Here is a 21,732-nt window from a genome sequence, read left to right as displayed (position 1 = left end):
TAATAACCGGGCTGTGTGTAGTGACTGAGATCGGGAAATAGCTTAAATATCTGATTACGGTCCAATTACGGTGCGTCTTTTGGGCAGAATCTTTGATAACCTTCAGAATTAACGAAGCAAGCTACGTATATAATACTTAAAGGAGAAAGGAGTTATCCCTATCCAGAATGTTGGCGTGGGTCATCCGGGTGGTGGGAGTCCAGCGGGTTTTGTTTTCTTTTCTTTCATCTGTAGTTCTTCACTTTTTTTTTTTTTTTTTTTGGCCTAATGATTAAAACAACTCAGAGCCTGCCCTTGCTCCTCCTCCCAGGTGTCACCACAGGGCCAGCGGTGACATTTCCTGGCTCCTGGCTTGTCCATGGCCGGCTGCTTTCCCACAAGTGCAGCTGGCCTGGCATGGAGGCAGCGCTGGGGAAGGAGGTGTCCCTGGGAGGCCTGCGGATGCCGCCCTGCTTGGTTACTGAGTCCCTGGTTTGTACCTGGTGGTGCCGGGCTCTGTGGCTGCTATTCCACTTTTCCACAAATCCCCTGGCACAAAGGGCCTTGAGAAGAGGCATTTGGCGTGTTGCCCTCCTAGGAGCCGGGTGACATTTCAGCCGGTACAACTTGGCCGGTTTCAGATGCAAGGCCTCGCCCGGGGTCCAGTTCACAGAAACCTAGGTCATTCTGAGGCTTTGTTGGGATTGAGGCCCCGCTGGGAGAAGAGCTGAACCTGCCTGCAAGTGGGCCTCCTGAGGGGTGAGTGGTCCCTGCCCTTGGGCCTGTGGGGCCACCCCCCTGCCAGGTGTGTCCCCGGGCTCCCAGTCTCCCCAGGTCCATCCAGTGAGTGTGTGGAAGGAGAATGAGAACAGCAGCCCCCTCTTGGGGTGGTTGAGGGGATTGCTCGAGCCCATCTGTGAAGGTGCTTCACAGCCCGGGCACTGGTATTCTAGCGGGTGGGTTGTGGGGCCACCGTCTGTATAGGCAGTTTAAACTCCCCTCTGGGGTGACTTAGATTAAGGTCCTCTGAGGTTCAGAAGCAGTTTGGGCCAGCAAGCCTTTTTTTTTTTTTCGTTTTTAGAGACAAGGTCTTGCTCTGTTGCCCAGGCTGGAGTGCAGTGGTGCAGCCATAGCTCACTGTATCTTCAACCTCCCAGGCTCACGCAATCCTCCCACCTCAGCCTCCCAAGTAGCTGGGACTACAGGCACGTGCCACTGTGCCCAAGCTCAGTGAGGTTTTCTGTGTTGCCAGACACCTGTCTGGTCCCTGACACGGCCTTCAGCCACCTGGGGACTGGTGGCATCCATTCTACTTCCTAGCATCCTCAGGCAAGGGGCTGCAGCTGCAGCCTGGCTCCGCCGTGGGCTGCCCGTGGATTTGGAGGCAGGTGGGGCGGGGCCTGGCCAGTGCTGTTTGCTGCTTGTCATCCTTGCTCAGTAGGGGCAACTTCAGGCGAGATGCAGGCCAGCCGCTCCCAAGTGTGGCAGAAACCCATACTGTGTGGTGCCACCGTGCCCAGCGCAGCAGGGGCCCTAAGTGGCTGCCGCTCAGGTGCCCCCACCTGCTGTGTCCTGCAGCACTCAACTGAGTCAGAAATGCAGATTCCAGGGCTGTTTGTGTCCTGAGTTCCTGAGGCTCCACCCTTGCATCCTGGCCCTATACAGAAAGGGAGCGGGGGGCCCTTTGACCATAGGATTGTCACTACTGGGCCCAGCATCCTCCCCTGTGTGGGGGTGTCGAGAGGGCGGAGAGCCCTCTCTGAATCCCTGCCTGCTCTTTCGGGATCCTAGGGGCTTCATTTAGGTGTGGGGGCGTGTGGTTGCATGGCGGGCATGGGACCCCATGTTCCTCTAGAGCGCCTGTTGCCTGGTTCCTCTGAAAGGCCCCAAGCGTGGTGCCAGCTCCCTCGGTGCCCTTCAGCAGGAGCGTGTGCACTTCCAGCAACCCATGGTAACATTGTTGGGTTAAGATAATTTCTTTAAGTCTAGTTTATCGAGGTATAATTTACATATAGTAAAATTCTCCCATTTTAGATGTAGCAGGTTTTTCAAATCTCAGCATGTGCTTTCATTGAGCCCTTTTGGAGAATGGCCAGTTTTTCTGTTTTTTTTTTTTTTTTTTTTTTAATGTCTTGTTTCTTGGTGTTTATTTGTCTGAATAATTCCTGCAGAAGCCGCGTAGCTGGGCCCGGAGTTCTGCCATGAGCCTGTGCTGAGAATCGCAGCGCTCCCTCTCTCTCAGGACAGAGGCCAGCTGCTTCAGTGTACTATGTGCCCCATTGCCTGGGAACCCTCTCTTCCTGGGGTGGTTGTAGAGGGTCCTGCACCGGGAGTACCAGTGGCCCCATGGCAAGGGTCAGGGATGCAGTTCCTCCTCACAGCGGCAGTGGTGTGTGTGCTGTCCACAGGTGGAGGAGATCCTGGATCCCGAGTCACTTGGTCAAGCCTCAGAAGTTGGCAGAGCTAGGATTGGAACCAGCTCTTAGTAAACACACACCAGTTGTCCAAATACCTGAGACAGGCATGACCTAGAATGACAGTGCTTGATGAGTTTCGGTGCCAGGGATAGGAGTGCGTCATGGCTGCAGGATTCGGAACACGATTAGGGACAGGGTCATAGTGCATGGGTTTGCTGGCGGTTTTTCTACCTGGTGTTGCCAGGGCTCATGTTTGGTGGCTAGCCATGGCTTTCTCCTCGGTGGGAGGTCAGGTAAGTGGAATAAGGAGTAAACAGAGGTTGGTGACGGCGTGGGTTTGGGGAGGCGCTGGTGTGTCCAGACCGGGTAGGGAGAGAGCTATGGAGACCACAGTTTGGAAGTGGACACGCCAGGGTTCAATCTCAGAGCCTGGCTGTGTCACCGTGGGTGGGTCACTCCTCTGGGCCTCAGTTTGTCTATCCATAAGATGGGGTTTCTGGCTGCGTCTGCTTCTCAGGCGTCAGGAAGATTAAGAGGGAGACAGCAGGTGCAGCACTTGGCCCGGGGCCTGGCACGTAGTAGGCATTTCATCCGTTCATTGTTGAGATAGTATCGGCTCCTTCCAGTCAATCTGGGCAAGGAAGTTCAGTGGAGAAAGGGAGCCTCAGACCTCAGAGGGCCCAAAGGAGGTTGAAGGTCCTGTGATGAAAAAGATGTTGTTTGGCTTCTCCGGTGAGTGTGGCTCTAAGACCGGAGCAGAAAAGGTGCTTTCTCAGACAGCTCTATTCTTGTATAAGTGTGAGAGTTTTTCAGCAAGTGCACTTGACCTTGAATATGGCATCTCCTGTAAAATGAAGCAATTGTGCTTTATGCAGTGTTAGGCACTAGAACTTAACTGAGGCCACATTTTGTTTGACCTGTTGGTAGGATGTCCTTTTACAGAAAAATCACTCCTTTCTCTCAAGGAAAAAGAATTTGGAAGGCCTCATCTGATTGCAAAGTAATACATGTGTGTTGTGAAGTTTTTCTGAAGCAAGACGACAGCGTTGCCTTGCTTGACATCTGCTGGGAACATGCGTGTTGGGCAACTCAACCTTTTTGCTGTTCTGGGTGTGTCTGCAAATGACTGTGAAAGCTGACAGTATCAGTTTGGGGTTTGCAAATGAACTTCAGTGAGGAGGTAAATTCAAAAGTATGGAATCTATGCAGAATGATGGACAGCTATACCATTCTGTGTTTATCCATTCATCTGTGGATAGACGTTTGGGCTGTTTCTTACCCATTTGCTATGGGGAATAGTGCTGCTGTGAACGTGTGTGTGTGTGTGTGTGTGTGTGTGTGTGTGTGTGTGTGTGTTTGTACTTGTTCGAGTGCCCGTTTTCAGTTCCTCTGGGTGTATACACCTAGGAATGGAATTGCAGGCTCATACAATAATTTTCTGCTTAGCTTTCTGAGGAGCTGCTAAGCCGTTTTCCAATGGCTGGATCCTGTCATAGTTCCACCAGCAATGTGTGAGGGTTCCTGTTTCTTCAGATCCTCAGCAATGCTTGTTTTCTGTTTCTTAAAAATTATAGCCATCCTCTAGGGTATAGAGCGGTAACTGTTGAGGTTTTTATTTGCATTTCCTTGATGACCCGTGATGTTTCACATCTTTTCACATGCTTGCTGGCTGCACGTATCTCTTTCTTGGGAAATGTCTAGATATATCCATTGCCCATTTTTGTTTTTTTCCAAGATGGAGTCTCACTCTTTTGGCCAGGCTGGAGTGCAGTGGTGCCATCTCGGCTCACTACAACCTCTGCCTCCTGGGTTCAAGTGATTTTCCTCCCTCAGCCTCCCAAGTAGCTGGAATTATAGGCTCCCGCCACCACACCCGGCTAATTTTTGTATTTTTATTACTGATGGGGTTGCTCCATGTTTGCGAGGCTGGTCTCGAACTCCCAATCTCAAGTGATCCATCTGTCTTGGCCTCCCAAAGTGCTGGGATTACAGGCGTGAGTCACCATGCCCAGCCGATTGTCCACTTTTGAATTAGGTTGTTTGTTTTTGTTGTTGTGTTATAGAAGTTCTTTAAATATTTTGGGTATGTGATTTCAAATATCTTATCCCCTTTTTTAGGTTTCTTTTTTGTTTTTTGTTGTTTTTTTTTTTTACATTCTTCATAATGTCTGCTTTTTGAGCAGGGTCTCACTCTGTTGCCCAGGCTGGAGTGCAGTGATCTTGGTGTGATCTTGGTTCACTGTAACCCTGACTTCCTAGGCTCAAGCAATCCTCCCACCCCAGCCTCCCAACTAGCTGGGATTACAGGCGTGAGCTGCCACACCCAGCCCTGATAATGTCCCTTGTTGCATGAATGTTTTAAATGTTTATGAAATTCTATTTATCTGTTTTCTCTTGTCGCTCACACCTTTGGTGTCAAATCTGTGACTCCATTGCCAAATCTGAGGTCATGAAGATTTGTCCCATGTTTATTTACACCAGTTTCATATTTGTAGTCCTTATACTTAGATAGTTGATCCATTTTCGAGTGAACTTTCATATATGAAGCGAGGTGGGGGTCTAACAGTATTCTTTTGCATGTGGTTTTCCAGGTGTCCCAGCACCATTCATTGAAGAGACTGTTCTTTTGCTATCGAGTGGTGTTAGAGCCTTGTTGAAAATCGGCTGGCCATAGATTTGGGGTTTAAAACTGGACTCTGAATTCTTTTCATTGGTCTATGTGTCTGTGCTTATGCTGGTGCTGTACTGTTTTGATGACTGTAGTTGTATAGGAAGGTTATTTTTATTTTATTTTATTATTTTTTTTTTTGAGACGGAATCTTGCTCTATCGCCCAGGCTGGAGTGCAGTGGCGCCATCTCGGCTGACTGCAAGCTCTGCGTCCCGGGTTCACGCCATTCTCCTGCCTCAGCCTCCCGAGTTGCTGGGACTACAGGTGCCTGCCACCACGCCTGGCTAATGTTTTGTTTTTTTTAGTAGAGACCAGGTTTCACTGTGTTAGCCAGGATAGTCTGGATCTCCTGACCTCGTGATCCACCCACCTCGGCCTCCCAAAGTGCTGAGATTACAGGCGTGAGCCACCGTGCCCCGCCTTTTCTTTCTTTTTTTTTTTTTTTGTCAGACTCTTGCTCTGTCACCCAGGCTGGAGTGCAGTGGTGCAATCATGGCTCACTGTAGCTTTGACCTCTTGGGCTCAGGCAGTCCTCCCACCTCAGCCTCCCAGGTAGCTGGGACCACGGGCATGCACCACCACATCCAGCTAATTTTATTGTTTTTGTAGAGATGGGGTCCCATTGTGTTGCCCAGGCTGGTCTTTTTATTTATTTATATATTTATTTATTTATTTATCTATCTATCTATCTATCTATCTATCTATCTATCTATCTATCTTTTTGAGACAGAGTTTCGCTCTTGTCCAGGCTGGAGTGCAGTGTCACGATCCTGGCTCACTGCAACCTCCGCCTCCCAGGTTCAAGCGATTCTCCTGCCTCAGCCTCCTGAGTAGCTGGGATTACAGGTGCCTGCAACCATGTCTGGCTAATTTTTTGCATTTTTAGTAGAGACGGGGTTTCACCATGTTGGCCAGGCTTGTCTCGAACTGGCCTCAGGTGATCCACCCGTCTCGGCCTCCCAAAGTGATGGGATTACAGGTGTGAGCCACTGTGCCTGGCCCAGGCTGGTCTTGAACTCTTGGCCTTAAGCGATCCTTTCGCCTTGGGCCCCCAAAATGCTGGAATTACAGGTGTGAGTCAGTGCGCCCAGCCTTGTAGGAAGTTTTGGAATTGGCAAGTGTGAGTCCTCTGTGTTTTGTTTTTCCCTCTTCAATATGAGTTTGGCTATTCTGTGCCCCTTGTGATTCCATATGAACTTGAGGTTTGACTTTTCCATTTTTGCAAAAAATTATATTGGAATTTTGATAGGGATTCTATTGTATCTAGTCATTTTTGAAACATCTTAGCAATATTAAGTTTTCAGTCCATGAACAAGGAATGTCTTTCCACTTAATTAAGTCTTTAGGTTCTTTCAGCAATATTTTATAGTTTTCAGTATACATAAGTCTTTTACCTGTGTGCTTAAATTTATTCCTAGGTTTTTTTGCCTTGTTTTGTTTTGAGACAGAGTCTCTGTCCATCACCTAGGCTGGAGTGCAGTGGCACGATCTTGGCTTACTGCAACCTCTGCCTCCTGGGTTTAAGCGATTCTCCTGCCTCAGCCTCCCGAGTAGCTGGAATTACGGGCGTGTGCCACCACGCCCGGCTAATTTTTGTATTTTTAGTAGAGATGGGGTTTTGCCATGTTGGCCAGGCTGGTCTCAAACTCCTGATCGCAAGTGGTCCGCCCACCTCGGCCTTCCAAAGTGCTGGGATTACAGGCATGAGCCACTGTGCCTGGCCTTATTCCTAGGTATGTTATTCTTTGAAATGCTATTGTAAATGGAATTCTTTCCTAATTCCCTTTTTGGATTCTTCATTGCAGGTGTATAGAAACACAGCTGATTTTGTTTTTTGTTTTTCCTGTAGACCTCCCCTCTGGACAGCACAACCAATTTTTGTGTATTGATCTTGTACCCTGCAGCTTTACTGAATTTCTTATTAGCTTTAGTAGGGTGTTGTTTTTTTTTTTCTTTTGTTGTTGTTTTTTTGTGTGTGTGTGGCTTCTTTGGGGTTTTCTGTATATAGAATCATGTCATCTGCGAATAGAGATTCCAGTTTGGATGTCTTTTGTTAAAATCTTTTCCTTGCTTTACTGCCCTGGCTACAACCTCTAGCACAGTGTTGAATAGCAATGGAGAAGGTAGGCATCCCGCGTGGTTCCTGATCTTAGGGGAAGAGTTTCCAGCCTTTTTCCATTGAGTGTGATGTTAGCTGTGAGCTTTTTGTAAATGCCCTTTATCAGGTTAAGGAAATTCCCTTCTAGAAGAAGGAAAAACCTGTTTTCTGCACTCAGCGACATTTCTGACACCAAGTGTGTGGGTTTCCCAGACATTAGAATTCTCCAGTTCTCCACGGACACCACCTGGGGGTCCTACAGTTGAATTCAGTGATGTTATCCACGACCTGGAGTTAGCGCAAGCTCCCAGGTTAAGAACCCAGTTTCACAGGACAGTCCCCGCTTCAGGTGCCAGTTGCGAGTCCCAGACTGCCACCTGTACTCAACCGGCCATAAATCGGGTGTTCCCCCTCCTTAGGTTCAATAGTTCTCTATAACGGCTCACAGAACTCAGGAGAACATTTTACTTCCATTATGGTTTGTTGTAAAGAGTGCAATTCAGTAATGGCCAAACCTTGCTGCATGGGGCAGGGTATGTGGGAAGGGTGCTGACGTTCCATGCCCTCAGACGGGCCAGCCTGGAAGCTCTTGGAACCCCTTTGTGTAAGGTGTTTATGGAGGCTCCATTGTGTGGACATGATTGATTAAACCATCGGCCATTGGTGATTAAACTAAATTTCCAGCCCCTTTGCCCTCCCTAAGAGGTCAGGGGATGGGGCTGAAAATTCCAGCCGCCTATCACATGATTGGTTCCCCTGGCAACCAGCCCCCATCCTGAAGCTATCTAGGGGCATTCAGTCACCAGGCATCTCATGAACGAACGAAAAGATGCTCGTATCACTTCTAAGATTTCAAGGATCTTAGAGGCTTTTGTGTCAGGAACCCAGGACTAAGACCCAATATTAAAACCAAACAGGCTTCTATCACCATCTCTCAGAAAGTGTTTTAGCAGCTCGGTGCCAGGACTAGGAGCAGAGAGCAAATGTATATATTTCTTACCGTGTCATACCTTCTTTTCCTAGTTTGCTGAATGACATTTTTCTAAATCATGAATAGGTGTTGAGTTTTGTCACATGCTTTTATCTGTCTCTAATGAGAAAATCATGTGGATTTTTTCTTCCTTTTATTAATGTGCTATATTACGCCGATGGATTTTTATGTAGGAACCCCCTGCCGCCTTGCATTCCTGGGATAAATCCTTCTTGGTTATGGTGTATAATCTTTTTAGTGTGCTGTTGGATTGGGTTTGCTAGTATTTTGTTAAGGATTTTTGTGTCTGTATTCATAAGGAACGTTGCTGTGTGGTTTTCTTGTGGTATCTTTGTCTGGCTTTAGTATCAGGGCAACGCCGCCCTCATAAAGTGAGTTAGGCGGTATTCCCTCCTCTTCTAAGTTTTGGTAGAGTTTGAGCAGGAGTGGTGTTTGTTCTTTGAATGTTCCGTGGAGTTTAGTGAACTGTCTGGTCTTGGACTTTTCTTTGTGGGAAGTATTTGATTTCTGATTCCATCTCTTGTTATCAATGTGCTGAGATTCTCCACTTTTTTTTTTTGTTTGTTTTTTTGTTTTTTTGTTTCTTTTTTTTTTTGAGATGGCATCTTGCTCTGTCGCCCAGGCTGGATGGAATGCAGTGGCGCAATCTCGGCTCACTGCAAGCTCCGCCTCCCGGGTTCACGCCATTCTCCTGCCTCAGCCTCCCGAGTAGCTGGGACTACAGGCGCGCCCACCACACCCGGCTAATTTTTTTTTTTGTATTTTTAGTAGAGACGGGGTTTCACCGTGTTAGCCAGGATGGTCTTGATCTCCTGACTTCGTGATCCGCCCGCCTCGGTCTCCCAAAGTGCTGGGATTACAGTTGTGAGCCACCGTGCCCAGCCCCACTTCTTCTTGATTCAGTTTTAGTAATTTGCTTCTAAGGTTATGTCTTATCTACATTATCTAGCTGGTGTATAGTTGTCTATAGTATTCTCATAATTCTTTTAATTTCTATAAGATTGGTAGTTTCCACTTTTATTTCTGATGTGGGTTATTTATGTTCTTTTTTTTAAATACTAGCCAAAGGTTGGTCAATTTAGTTGATCTCTTCAAAGAAACAACTTGATTTTATTGATTCACTCTGTGTCTTTTATTCCGTATTTTGTTTATTTCTGTTCTTTTTCCTTTTGTTAGCTTTGAGTTTAGTTCTTTTTCTAATTCCTTAGGGTGTAAAGGGAGTCAATGATTTGATGTCACTCTTATTTTTGAATGTAGGTGTTTACACCTGTACATTTCGCTCTGAGCACTGTGTACACTGTATTCCATATGTTTCGATATATTGTGTTTTGTTTTCATTATCTCAAAAGTATCTTCTAATTCTCCCAGTGATTTCTTCTTTGAACCATTGGTTGTTGTATTTGTTGGGGTTTTTTCTCCAGACAAAATCAATAGGAAAGACAGATAGATACCCAGATACGAGAGGGAACTTATTGGGGGAATAGGCTCACGTGATTGTGGAGGCCGAGAAGTCCCGTGACAGGCCACCTGCAGGCTGGAGATCTGGGTTGCCGGCAGCACGGCTCCCCTCAAGCTCAGACGCCTCCGCAGCAGGGAAACCCTGGTGTAATTCTCAGTCTGAGGTCGAAGGCCTGGTACTGAGGGTGTGAGGCCAGAGTCCTAAGGCCACAGAGAGAGACAGGCAGATGGAGAGATTGCCGTCCCTGACTTTTTGTCCCTTTAGAGACAGATCGCCATTTCTGTCTTTTTTGTCCTTTCTGGGACCCAACCAGTTGGATGGTGCTGGTCCACATTGAGGGCGAATCTTCCCTACTCAGCCCGCCGACTGATATGCCAGTATCCTCTGGAAACACCCTCATAGACACACCCAGAAATAATGCCTTACCGGGTCTCTAGGTTCTTTTTTTCTTTTTTCTTTGTGATGGAGTCTCGCTCTGTCACCCAGACTGGAGTGCAGTGGTACAATCTCAGCTCACTGCAGCCTTGACCTCCCTGGGCTCAGGTGATCCTCCCACTTCAGCTTTCCGAGTGGCTGGGACTACAGGTGCGTGTCACCACGCCCAGCTATTCTTTCTTTCTTTCTTTCTTTCTTTCTTTCTTTCTTTCTTTCTTTCTTTCTTTCTTTCTTTCTTTCTTTCTTTCTTTCTTTCTTTCTCTCTTTTCTTTCTGTCTTTCTTTTTCTTTTTTTTTTGGTGGTGGGTAGAGATGGGGTTTTGTCATGTTGCTCAGGCTGGTCTCGAACTCCTGGGCTCAAGCGATCCTCCTGCCTTGCCCCCCAAAGTGCTGGGATTATAGGCATGAGCCACTGTGCCAGGTCCTCTAGGTATTTCTTAATTCAGTCAAGTTGACATCTAAAATTAACCAAAGCCTCTCATCTGAATTTGGTTCCTCTTTGTTCTTTTTTCTAACTCACCGTTCCTTTCTTTTTTGTAGCACATACACGGATGTGTGTTTACTTGTCTGTGTGTCTCTACCACCCGAAAGTAAGCTCAGGACCAGGGCTCTGCTTTTATTCTCGGCTGGCCTCTAGCATGGAGGTGGCACTTGCTAAATATTTATTACATAAATACTAAATGGATGAACCAGATTCATTCCAGAGGGGGTAGCTGTTGTACGTCCAAATATCAGAAAACCTCCTGGCACAACCAGTGAATAAGTGCCGCCGCCCCCCGCCCCCCACCCCCAACCTTTTTAAGAATGGAGGTGAAATTCACGAGATGAAATTAACCATTTTAAAGCAAACAGTAAGTAAAGTGGCATTTAGTACATTCACAGGGTTGTACTACTGCCGTCTCCTTCTAGTTCCAGAGCAGTTTCATCACCCTGGAAGGAAACCTTGTGCCAGTAAGCAGCTGTTTCCCGTTCCCCACCTCGCCACCATTCCTGGCAGCAACTCATCTATATTGTGTCTTTGTGGATGGGCTTATTCTGGCAGTTTCATATAAATGGAGTCATACAGTACGTGATGTTCGTGTCTGGCTTCTTTATTTCTTTCTGCTGTATTTGTGAGTTCATCCATGTTGTTGCATGTATAAGAACTGCATTCCTTTTCACGGCCAAGTAACATTCTGCTGTATGGCTGTCCCACACTTTGTTTATCCGTTCATCCACTGACGGCCATGCAGGCTGTTCCCACCTCTTGGCTATTGTGAATAAGCACGGCTTTGAACATGGCTGTGCATGTATGTGTTTGAGTACCAGGTTTCAATTCCTTTGGATATACAGTTGGCCCTCCATATCCATGGGCTCCGCATTCATGAATTCAACCAACCACAAACAGAAAACATTTGGAAAAAAAATCCACACAGTTCTAAAAGGCAAAACGTGAATCTGCCAGGGGCCATTGAATCCACGTGAATGCAGTGATGCATAGGCATTGTATTCGGCATGATAAGTGATCTAGAGATGATTTCAAGTATATGGGAGGATGTGCATAGGTTATCTGCAAATGCTGCTATTTTATATAAAGGGATTTGAGCCTCTGCAGACTTTGGTATCCAGAGGGTGTCCTGGAACCAGTCCCTCACAGTTTTGAGGGATGACTGTATACCTTAGAGTGGAATTGCTGGGTCATATGGTAATTCTATGTTTAATTTCTTTGAGGGAGTGCCAAACTGTTTTCACAGCAGCCAAACCATTTTATATTGCCACTAGCAACACACAAGCATTCCAATTTCTCCACATCCTCAGCAACATTTGTTATCTCCTGTTTTTTGTCTGTTTTTAGTGATAGCCATCCCTGTGGGTGTGAAATGGTATTTGTAGGTGGTTTTGATTCACCTTTCCCTGATGATTAATGAAGTCGAGCATCTTTTCATGTGCTTATTGGCCATTTGTGTATCTTTTTTTTGAAGATACGTCTATTCAAGCTCTTTGCCCATCTTTGATTTGGGTTGGTTTTCTTTTTGAGTTGTAAGAGTTTTTTTGTCTTTGTTTTTGTTTTTTTTTTTTGAAATAGGGTCTCACTCTGTCACCCAGGCTGGAGAACAGTGGTGTAATAACAGCTCATTGCAGACTCCACCTCTCCCCTCACGCAATCCTCCTACCTCAGCCTCCTGAGTGGCTGGGACCACAGGTGTGCACCACCATACCTGGCTAATTTTTGTATTTTTGTAGAGATAGGGTCTTGCCATGTTGCCCAGGCTAGTCTTGAACTTCTGAGCTCAAGCGATCTGCCCACCTAGACTTCCCAAAGTGCTGGGATTACAGTCGCGAGCTGCTTTACTTGACCGGGTCCTTTATATCTTCTGGATAAGTGCCTGTTTTTAAGCATTGACAGTAAAGTGCTTGCTGGGCAGACTGGATGCGTGATGGGAACTTCCCTGAGCTGGGGGCTTCAGCTCTTCAAGGGGGGATCCGGGTGGCCTCCCTCCCATCACATGCGGCCTCGAGGCTTCTGCATGCTGCGGCTGAACTGTTCTTTTGGAAAGTGGCCTTGACGGTGGCATGCTGGGGCTGCCCCGGGACAAGGCAGTGGCCCGGATGAATAAATCAGTTCCTCAGTGCACTTGGCCCAGTCAGATGGGGGAGTCTTGTTTAAATGCTCTCTTTGTATCTGTTTGTTGTCCTGGAAGTGGTCAGAGATATTTAAAGCCCTTCCTGTTCTAGTGACTGAGTAACATCTCAGACCTCGGGCTGTCCAGTAGGAATCTTTATTATTATTATTTTTTAGCCACATTAAAAAAGTTCAAAAGAAACAGGTGAAATTAATTTTAATAATTGGGTTAACTCAGTGTATCTAAAACATTATCATTTCAACATGTAATCAATATTTTTTAAGTATTGAGAGATTTTACATTCTTTTTTCCTACCAAGTCTTTGAAATTCAGTCTGTTTATTATACTTGCTGCACGTCTCAATTTGGATACAGAAACGTCATCAGAAAGGCTTGATCTGCATTTAGATTCCATAAAATTCACAGTTGAACAAAGAAGTAGATTCACACACCCAAGCTGCTCCAGACGCATAAAAATCTTCATTACTGAACCGAGTATGGTTCCTGACTGGGAATCTCTCATAGTTACGATTTTTTAAATTTGGAAATAATTTTAGACACAGAAGAGCTGCAAAGATAGTACAGAGAATTCCCATAGGACCTCCCCCACAACCCAACCTCCCTTAATGTTAACATCTCACATAACCACGGTCCAGTGATCGAAACCAAGACAGTAGCGTCGGTACAATCGCCATGAACTAAACTAGGGACTTGGCTTGGGTTTCCCAGTTTTCAATTCATGTTCTTTTTCTGTTGTGGAACCCACCCCAGGATGCTGCACTGTTGCCTGTGTCTCTTTCCTCAGTCTTTCATGACCTTGATATTTTTGAAATGTACTAGTGGGGTATTATGTAGACTCTCCCTCAACTTGCCATTTTCTCATGGCTAGTCTGTGGTTATAGTTCCATAAGAAGACCACAGAGGTAAATGCACTTCTGCTTCCATCATATTAGGAAGTGCCAGATATTAACATGATCCATGGTTAACAGCCGAGGTTGACCTTGATCTCCTGGTTAAGTGGTGTCTGCCAGGTTTCTCCACTGGTTGTTGCTTAGAAGAAGCAGGTCACTAAGTCCAGCCCACACTCAAGGGAGAGGAATTAACCCCTCCATCCTGGTGGGCGTAGGTTAAAAACACTACAGTTACTAATACCCATTTTGGGAGAGATACTTTGAAGCTGTGCAGATAACCTGTTTTGTTTTGTCTTTTTTTAAAAATACAGATGGAGTATCCCTAATCCAGAAATCCAAAATAAAAAATGCTCCAAAATCTCAGGCTGGGTGCAGTGGCTCACTCTTGTAATCCCAGCACTTTGGGAGGCCAAGGCGAGTGAATCACCTGAGATCAGGAGTTCGAGACCAGCCTGGCCAACGTGGCACCCCGTCTCTGCTAAAAATACAAAAATTACCCAAGCGTGGTGGTGCACGCCTGTAGTTCCAGCTACCTGGGAGGCTGAGGCACAAGAATTGCTTGAGCCCGGGAGGAAGAGGTTGCAGTGAGCTAAGATCACACCACTGCACTCCAGCCTGGGTCACAGACTGAGACTCTGTCTCACAAAAAACAAACAAACAAACAAAAAAACACCAAAATGCTCCAAAATCTGAAACTCTGAGCACCAACCTGACACTCAAAGGAACTGCTCACTGGAGCATTTTAAACTGTAGATTTTCAGATTAGGGATGCTGAACCAGTAAGAATAATGCAGACATTTGAAAATCCAAAAAAAGATCTGAAATCCAAAACATTTCTGATCCCAAGCATTTTGGATAAGAGCTACTTAACCTGTAGTACCACCCACTAATTTTAGCCTCCCCCAGTGGTGGCCTACTGGTAGTTTTAATTTCCTCCTTCCTTTCTACATTTATTAACTGGAATTTTTCGGTAAGGAAGAGCTGTCCCTTCTCTTCCATTTATGTATTCAGTTATTTGTATCAACATGGATGGACTCATAGGTATTTGGTTTTTTTTGGAGTTATAATCCAGTCTGTTGTTACCTGTTTGTTATTGAAATTGTTCTCACATTCGGGCCTGTCATTTCATCATGTTCCCATGGTTTTGGCAGTGCTTTCACATTCTGGCACCACAGGCTCACTTTGTATTTCCCTGCCCCAGCCCTAGAATCTTCCACTGCTCCCAGGAGCCTTAGTTCCTGTTGCTGGAGAATGGTATTTAAAAGCCAAGATCTGGGAGCTAAGTGTGCTCACTGCTGCTTAGTTGTCACTGCGTTTAGGTCCTTTCATATGACAGAGCTAGGAAACCACCCCCACCCTTTACATCTGTGTTTAGTTCTGTGTCTATCTGTGTAATATGAAAACAAACGTACATTCCTCTGAGGCTGCCAACTCCAATCCAGCACCAGCGGGCTCATTCACGCCTTTCCCAGTTGCTTCCTTGTGGCTGTCTGAAGGAAGAAACCTGGCTCCTGTTATCTGTACTGTGTTTGTTTACCTGTTTAATTCCAGGATACCTGGAAAGTAGTTTCAGAATCGACAGCCAGCCCTCCTGTGTTGGCAGCTAGGGCTCAGCATTGGTGTGCAGCTCTTTCTGTCAAGTTGGAACGCTGCAAGGTTACAAGGTTATTTGTGGCAGTCCCTTCCCTGGGATCGTCATGTCATGCATTTGTCATACAGTTAGCTTTGTCAGTCACAGTTGCATTTCATCTTGGGTCTGCCGCCTCTGCCCATCTGGTTATTAGTTACTGATTTTTTAATTTGTATTCCGTGACGTTTACTCTGGGTTTCAGCATGCAGAGAGTTGTGTATCTACCGGGACTCCGCCTCCCGCACCTCCGATTCCCACTTGCTGTCCCTTTGAAGTCAGTCCCCCCTCCCACCCCCAGCCCTTACAACCACTCATCTGTTTGCCATTCTTGTAGTTTACCTTTTCCAGATTGTCCTAAGACTCAGACAATATGTCGCCCTTTTGTATCTGGTTTCTTTCACTTAGCAAAGCGCACTTAGATTTGTCCATGTTGTTGTATGAATGAATCTTTGTATTTTGTTGTGTTTTTTCGAGGAGCGTTCCACTGCATGGATGCCTTACAGTTTGTTTATTCGTTCACCTGTTGAAGGACGTCTGTGTTGTTTCCAGCTCTTGTGATTATGAATAAGGCTGCCTTAAACATTTGCATACGGGTGTTTTGTGTGACCATGTTTTCAGTTTATTTGGGTAAACGAGTGGAGCTTGCTAGGTCACATGATATGGGTCTATTTAACTTTTTAAGAAACTGCCCAGTGGTTTTCTTCTAAAGGGGCTGTGCCATTTTGCAGCCCCATCAGCAGGAAGAGTTCCTGTTGCTCCAAATCCTCACCAGCCCTTGAATATGGTCAGATTATTTTCCTTTTTTTTTTCCTCTTTGTTTTCTTTTTCTTTTTGAGATGGAGTTTCACTCTTGTTGCCCAGGCTGGACTGCAAAGGTGTGATATCGGCCCACTGCAACCTCCATCTCCCGAATTCAAGCAATTCTCCTGCCTCAGCCTCTCGAGTAGCTGGGTTTACAGGCCTGAGCCACTGTGCCCGGCCAACTTTTTGGGTTTTTTGTTTGTCTGTTTTGAGACAGGGCCTCACTGTGTCGCTTAGGCTGGATGGGGTGCACTGGTGCAATCACAGCTCACTGCAGCCTCTGTCTCCTGGACTTAAGCAATCCTCCTGCCTTAGCCTCCCAAGTAGCTGGGACTACAGGTGCATGCCACCACACCCAGTGAGTTTTTCTTTTTTTTTTTTTAAATTAATTAATTAATTTATTTTTTTGAGGTGGAGTCTTGGTCTGTCGCTGAGGCTGGAGTGCAGTGGCACGATCTCGGCTCACTGCAAACTCTGCCTCCCGTGTTCACGCCATTCTCCTGCCTCAGCCTCCCAAGTAGCTGGGACTACAGGTGCCCACCAGCATGCCCGGCTAATTTTTTTGTATTTTTAGTAGAGACAGGGTTTCACCGTGTTAGCCAGGATGGTCTCGATCTCCTGACCTCGTGATCTGCCCGCCTCGGCCTCCCAAAGTGCTGGGATTACAGGCATGAGCCACTGTGCCCGGCCCTCACACCCGGTGAGTTATTAAAAAAAAATTTTTTAAGGGCTGAGCACGGCAGCTTATGCCTGTAATCCCAGCACTTTGGGAGGCTGAGATGGAAGGATTGCTTGAGCTCAGGAGGTTGAGACCAGCCTGGGCAACATGGTGAAACCCCATCTCTAAAAAAAAAAAAAAGAAAGAAAAGGAAAGAAGAAAGAAAGGAAGAAAGAAAGAAAAGAAAGAAAGAAAAAAATAAAGAAAGAAAAGATTTTTAAATTTTTTTTTGTTGAGAGAGTCTCACTATGTTGCTAAGGCTGAGCTCGAACCCCCAGCCTCAAGTGATCCTCCTGCCTCAGCCTCCCGAGTGGCTGGGACTACAGGCGCCCGCCACCACGCCTGGCTAATTTTTTTGTATTTTTAGTAGAGAGGGGGTTTCACCGTGTTAGCCAGGATGGTCTCGATTTCCTGACCTCGTGATCCACCTGCCTTGGTCTCCCAAAGTGCTGGGATTACAGGCGTGAGCCACCATGCCCGGCCGATTGACTTCTTCTTACGTGAGGCTGAGAGAATGGGGTGGTCTCTTCTAGGGGGAGGGGCAGCTGTTTGAAAGGCAGAGTCCAGGTGATGAAGCGGGGGCTGGGGCGAATGTGAGGGAGGTGAGCTGGATGGGCAGAGCTGCTCATCAGCTGGGGGTGACATGGTGGCATTTGCCGTCAGATCCTGCATAAGGGGTCGAGTTCTCCGGGTTCGCCTGCCTCTTTGGGTGTAAGCTCTGTGGCCGTGGCTTCAGAAGCCCCAGCCAGGTGCCTGTCCCATGCCTGTCCCGTGATGTTCTGGAGTAGGTCAGTGATATTATAATGCAGACCTGGCTCCATCTCTCCCAGAAGTAATTCAGTGGCTGCCAAACAGGAAGTGCTTGTCTGTGCCCTGGAGTCAGTTAGGAGGCAGGGTCAGGGCCTCGGGAGGGGCCACAGAGCTGACCTGGGGGGCTTTGATGCCCTGGTCCTGGGCAGGGTAGGGGCCTGGGGGCGGCAGGGCAGGGGCCTGGGGGCTGCAGGCCTCCCCGAGCCTTCCCGGGGTGGGGGCCCCCACTGACATTCATGGCCCTGCTCGGGCTGGGATCGGCTCTCAGGGTCTCTTTCAGCTTTACCGCTTGGTGACCCCGCCACGTTCCCGCTTTACGTTCCCAGCAGACTTTAGCACGGTTGATTTTTGTCTTGCTTTGTTTTGAGGCATTAGCCAAGATCAGCAGCTGGACTCAGGAGCTCTTCTCTGAGGCATCATTTGATGTGACTTAATTTCCTTGGCAATCCTTTTAGCCCTCGCCTTTGTCGCTTTCATGCCAGTGCTGGCTGCCAAGTAGTCCTGTGTTTCTGGCTTGGTGTGCTTGGCAAAACCGAGAGGGGTAGAGGGAGCTGCTGTCAGATGGGGAGAGGGGTCGTCTGAGATGACAGTGGCCAGCTCCTCTCCTGTGGCCGGCGTTGGCTCGCAGCCCCCCAGGTGCCCTGTAGATGCAGTCACATGAGGGGATGCCGGCTGGGGCACTTGTTTCTATTGAACCGGGTACCAACAGCACCAGGAAAGAGGAGTGTGGCTGTTTGGGGCGGTAAAACTTGCCCTGCCCCTGACCCCAGATTCCTCTTCCTTCAATCTAAGTCTCCCATGACTTCAGGTGAAGGAACCCATTCTGAAAGCAGGAGAAAAAACACACGAGGGGTATGCACTGATTGTGAGAGACAGTCCAGTGTTAGAAATGGCAAAGTGTGAAAAAGAAGTTTATTTTGGTTATTTACCACTAGTATTAGACCTCCTCCTCAACCCCTGCAACAAGCTGTCATTGGACAGGGAGCCACAGCCGTCACCAGTCCACCGTGGCCTCCCACATGCAGATGTCCGAGGGCACAGGAAGGGCATTACGTGGAGAGTTTTAAAAGGAAGTTAAACTGCACTGGCCTCAGAGCCTTAAGACCCTCAGAGGCATCTTCCTGACACATCCTGGGTGGCTTGTGTTGGGGGGCCCTAGGCAGTCACACATGCCAGGGGAGGTTCCAAGGACACCAAGCCGGGGTGCCCTCTGCAGCCGCCACCCTCTGTAGAGTGGAGATGGCTCTCAGCTGCAAATGCTGCCCTACACGCGTTCCACTTGGGCTGTCCCTGTGTGCGCTCAGTTTGAGACTGGGAGAGCAGGTCTTGAGGCAGGGAGGCAGGGAGCCCCCTCTGGGCCCCCATTGTCTTCTCCCCTTGCCCCCAACCCGCTGGCGCAGAAGCCGAGCAATGCTCACACTCCCTCCCTGGCTCCCAGGCTCCCGGGGCCTTGCAGAGTTCAGGAGGCGGGCAGCCCCTCTGGTGAGCCCATAGAGCGCTCCACCAGGGACAATCGGCCGGTTGATGTGGCCGAGGGGGAGGCCTTGGCTGGTGGATTGCTGAGGGAGCCAGAACAGAAGCCACATTGTGTGCGGGGACCCAGGGCAGGGCCGAGCTGCCGCGTTGTGACAAGCCGCATGGATGCGTGCCAGCTGTGGCGCAGTCTGTCTTTCCCCAGAGCATCCTTCTGTTCCCTGAAGTGGGTCCCCAGACGCATCTGTGTTTCCTAGAGGGCGGGTCTGGAGCCGGGCAGAGAAGCACAAGGAAAGAACGAAGGCACCCATCGCTGCAGGGAGAGAGGAGGTGCTGCGCAGCCCTGCGCCCGCCACGGCCACCCCAGGACCTCCAAGGCTGGGACAGTGGGACGGCCCAGAGGCCCAGAATGCCTTCTCCTGGGTCCCTAGAGAAGAGGCTGGAAGAATTGGCTGGGCATTGAAAGCACCCATTATGTTCCCCAAATTTCCTATCTCGGCATGTGCCTGATAAAATTCTTTCCCGGCTTCTCTGAGGCCATCTTTCCTGACTGATGTTTGTGCCTCCTGTAGAGACAGGGCCGCAGGACGAAGGCATCTGCCCTGTGGCTCCCAGAGCAGGGAAGGTGCTGTCCAGCGGGGGGGCTAGGGGCCTGGTGCCGTGGAGCCCTGAATGGACCCTGCCTCCAGCTGGACTCTGCCTGACAGTGGCCTGGGGGACACGGGCTCTTGGGATGGGGCGGGGGTCTAGGAGCTGTGGGTTCTGGCGGCCTCAGTTCAGGGTAGAGAGAGGCTGTCCTCATACTGGGCATGAGAGAGGCAGGAGGCCCCGGGACTGACCACTCGCAGGTCTCGGCTCAGCTGCTCGGCCTGGCAGCATTGGGCTGGTGACTTTCATGGGCTCACCATGGGGATACCTCCTCCTGTCTTCATTTGTTATGGTCCAGATTTCAAACTGCCATTTTACATGTGTTTACGTTGCCGGCCGCTTTCTCCCCTTTCTGGTGTCAGACTGAGGAGAAATCATTAAGTTTGGCCTCCAGTTAATAGAAGCCAACTTTAAGTCTAAAAACGTCTGTTTCCATGGAGAGCGTTTTAAAATGTGGTGTCTGCCTTTCTGCCTCCTCGTTTTGGTTTCTAATTGCTCATCGATGCAGGAATTGATTCCGGTTATCGGAAATGCGAAGCACAGAAGGACACAGGGTAGGAACTGGAGCTCCTCCCTTTTCCATCCCTCTGCCCCTGAATTCTCCTGCTCTCTCGGGAGGTTCTTAGCTGAGTGTGGGGTCCATTCTCTCCCTGTGCGTCTGACATCATGCCCACAGCGCTTTTGAATCTGAGAGCTGTAGGGTTCCGTGGTGCTTTCAGTCTTGTGGTTTGCTTTCTTCTCCCAGCGGTGTGTCCCGGGGGTCTCTGGGCCAGCGTGTGATGAGGAGTAGCACTTGAGCGCCTGTATATGGGGTGGGTTCTGCCTTTCCCACTTCGCAGGTGAGGACACTGAGCACAGACGGGCAGCGTCACCTGCTCCGGCTGCACGGTGAGTGCCGGGGCCAGCTCCGCTTAGAGCCTGCCCTCTGCGTCACCTGCTGCATCTGTCGAGCTCCTTCCAGTGGCGGCAGCGTGCTCCACAGTGGAGTTGGAAGTTCAGGGGTACAAGAAGAAAACTCCCCCGCCTCCCCTGACCAGGGCCAGCTTCTTCCAGGCAGGCCTGTAGGTGGCTGGCTTTCGCTGTTTCATACAGGGCTGCAGGCCCTGAGCACACCTGTAGGAGGGGGCGGGGCCTCTGGGGTCTCCATGGCCTCCCAGGCTGAGCGATCAGGCAGGCATGGAGGGGCCTGGGCTAATGCTGCCCACGCTGTCCTCCCAGCCAGAGGCACCGCCGGCCTTTCTGCCTCCTTCCCGTTTGATTCCTGCCTCTCTCTGAGGCTCAGAGAGGTGCAGCAGCCCATCCAGGGTCACACAGTGAGCCAGTGCTGAGCCGCTTCAGCACCCAGGAGTCCTCTGACTCCTGGTCAGAGGTTTTCAGCCCACATTGTGCTGTTTTACCTAAGCCTTAAAAAAAAAAGTTTTTCTTTTGATGACAAAGCCAAGGTGATATATGCAGGTTACAAGGAATTGAAATCCTCTCCATGATAAGCAATGTTTGTCCTTCCAAAACAGTTCTCTGTGTGCGTGAGTCTGTGTGTGCATGTGTGTATGTGTACAGGTGTGTGGATGTGAGTGGGTGTGTATATGTACATAGGTGTGTGTGTAAGTCTGAGTGTGGGGGGTGGGGGGTGGGTGTTTGTACACGGGTGTGTTTGTGTGTGTGTTTGTACACAGGTAGGTGAGGGGTGAGTATGGACGTGTATGAGTGTGTGTACATGGGTGTGTGGGCGGGTGTGTGTGTGTGTGTACACAGGTGTAAGGGCAGGTGAGTGTGGGTGTGTGCGTGTGCATGTGTGAGTACACAGGTGTGCACGTGGGTAAGTGGTGTGTGTATGCATGTGTGTGTGAGTGTGTGGGCGTGAGTGTGACTGACACCTCTGAACTCCCTGCCTGTGGCCCTCTGGCGTCAGCACAGGCCGCTGTGCCTGGTTCTGGCCAGGGTCCATGTCGTGTACCCTGGCATTTGTGTCAGCTGTCATTTACCTGACTGTTCTGGGGGGGACATTTGGCATCTCGGGGTCTCCCTCTGCAGGGGTGCCTTGGTGACTCCTCGTACATTTCTTTATACTCTCTGGATATTTCGGTCGGATCT

General features: G+C 48.7%; 1 protein-coding gene across 2 annotated transcripts in view; it reads left to right on the top strand.

The window, feature by feature from the left end:
- The window catches only part of MLLT1 (MLLT1 super elongation complex subunit), a 73,442-nt gene that overhangs the window by 22,158 nt on the left and 29,552 nt on the right, over positions 1–21,732 (top strand). The window lies entirely within an intron of this gene.

The sequence above is a fragment of the Nomascus leucogenys genome, unplaced genomic scaffold, assembly GCF_006542625.1.
Source record: "Nomascus leucogenys isolate Asia unplaced genomic scaffold, Asia_NLE_v1 Super-Scaffold_241, whole genome shotgun sequence".
Taxonomy (NCBI): Eukaryota; Metazoa; Chordata; class Mammalia; order Primates; family Hylobatidae; genus Nomascus; species Nomascus leucogenys.
Note: the sequence above shows the minus strand (reverse complement) of the source record. Positions and strands in the feature narration are given on the sequence as shown.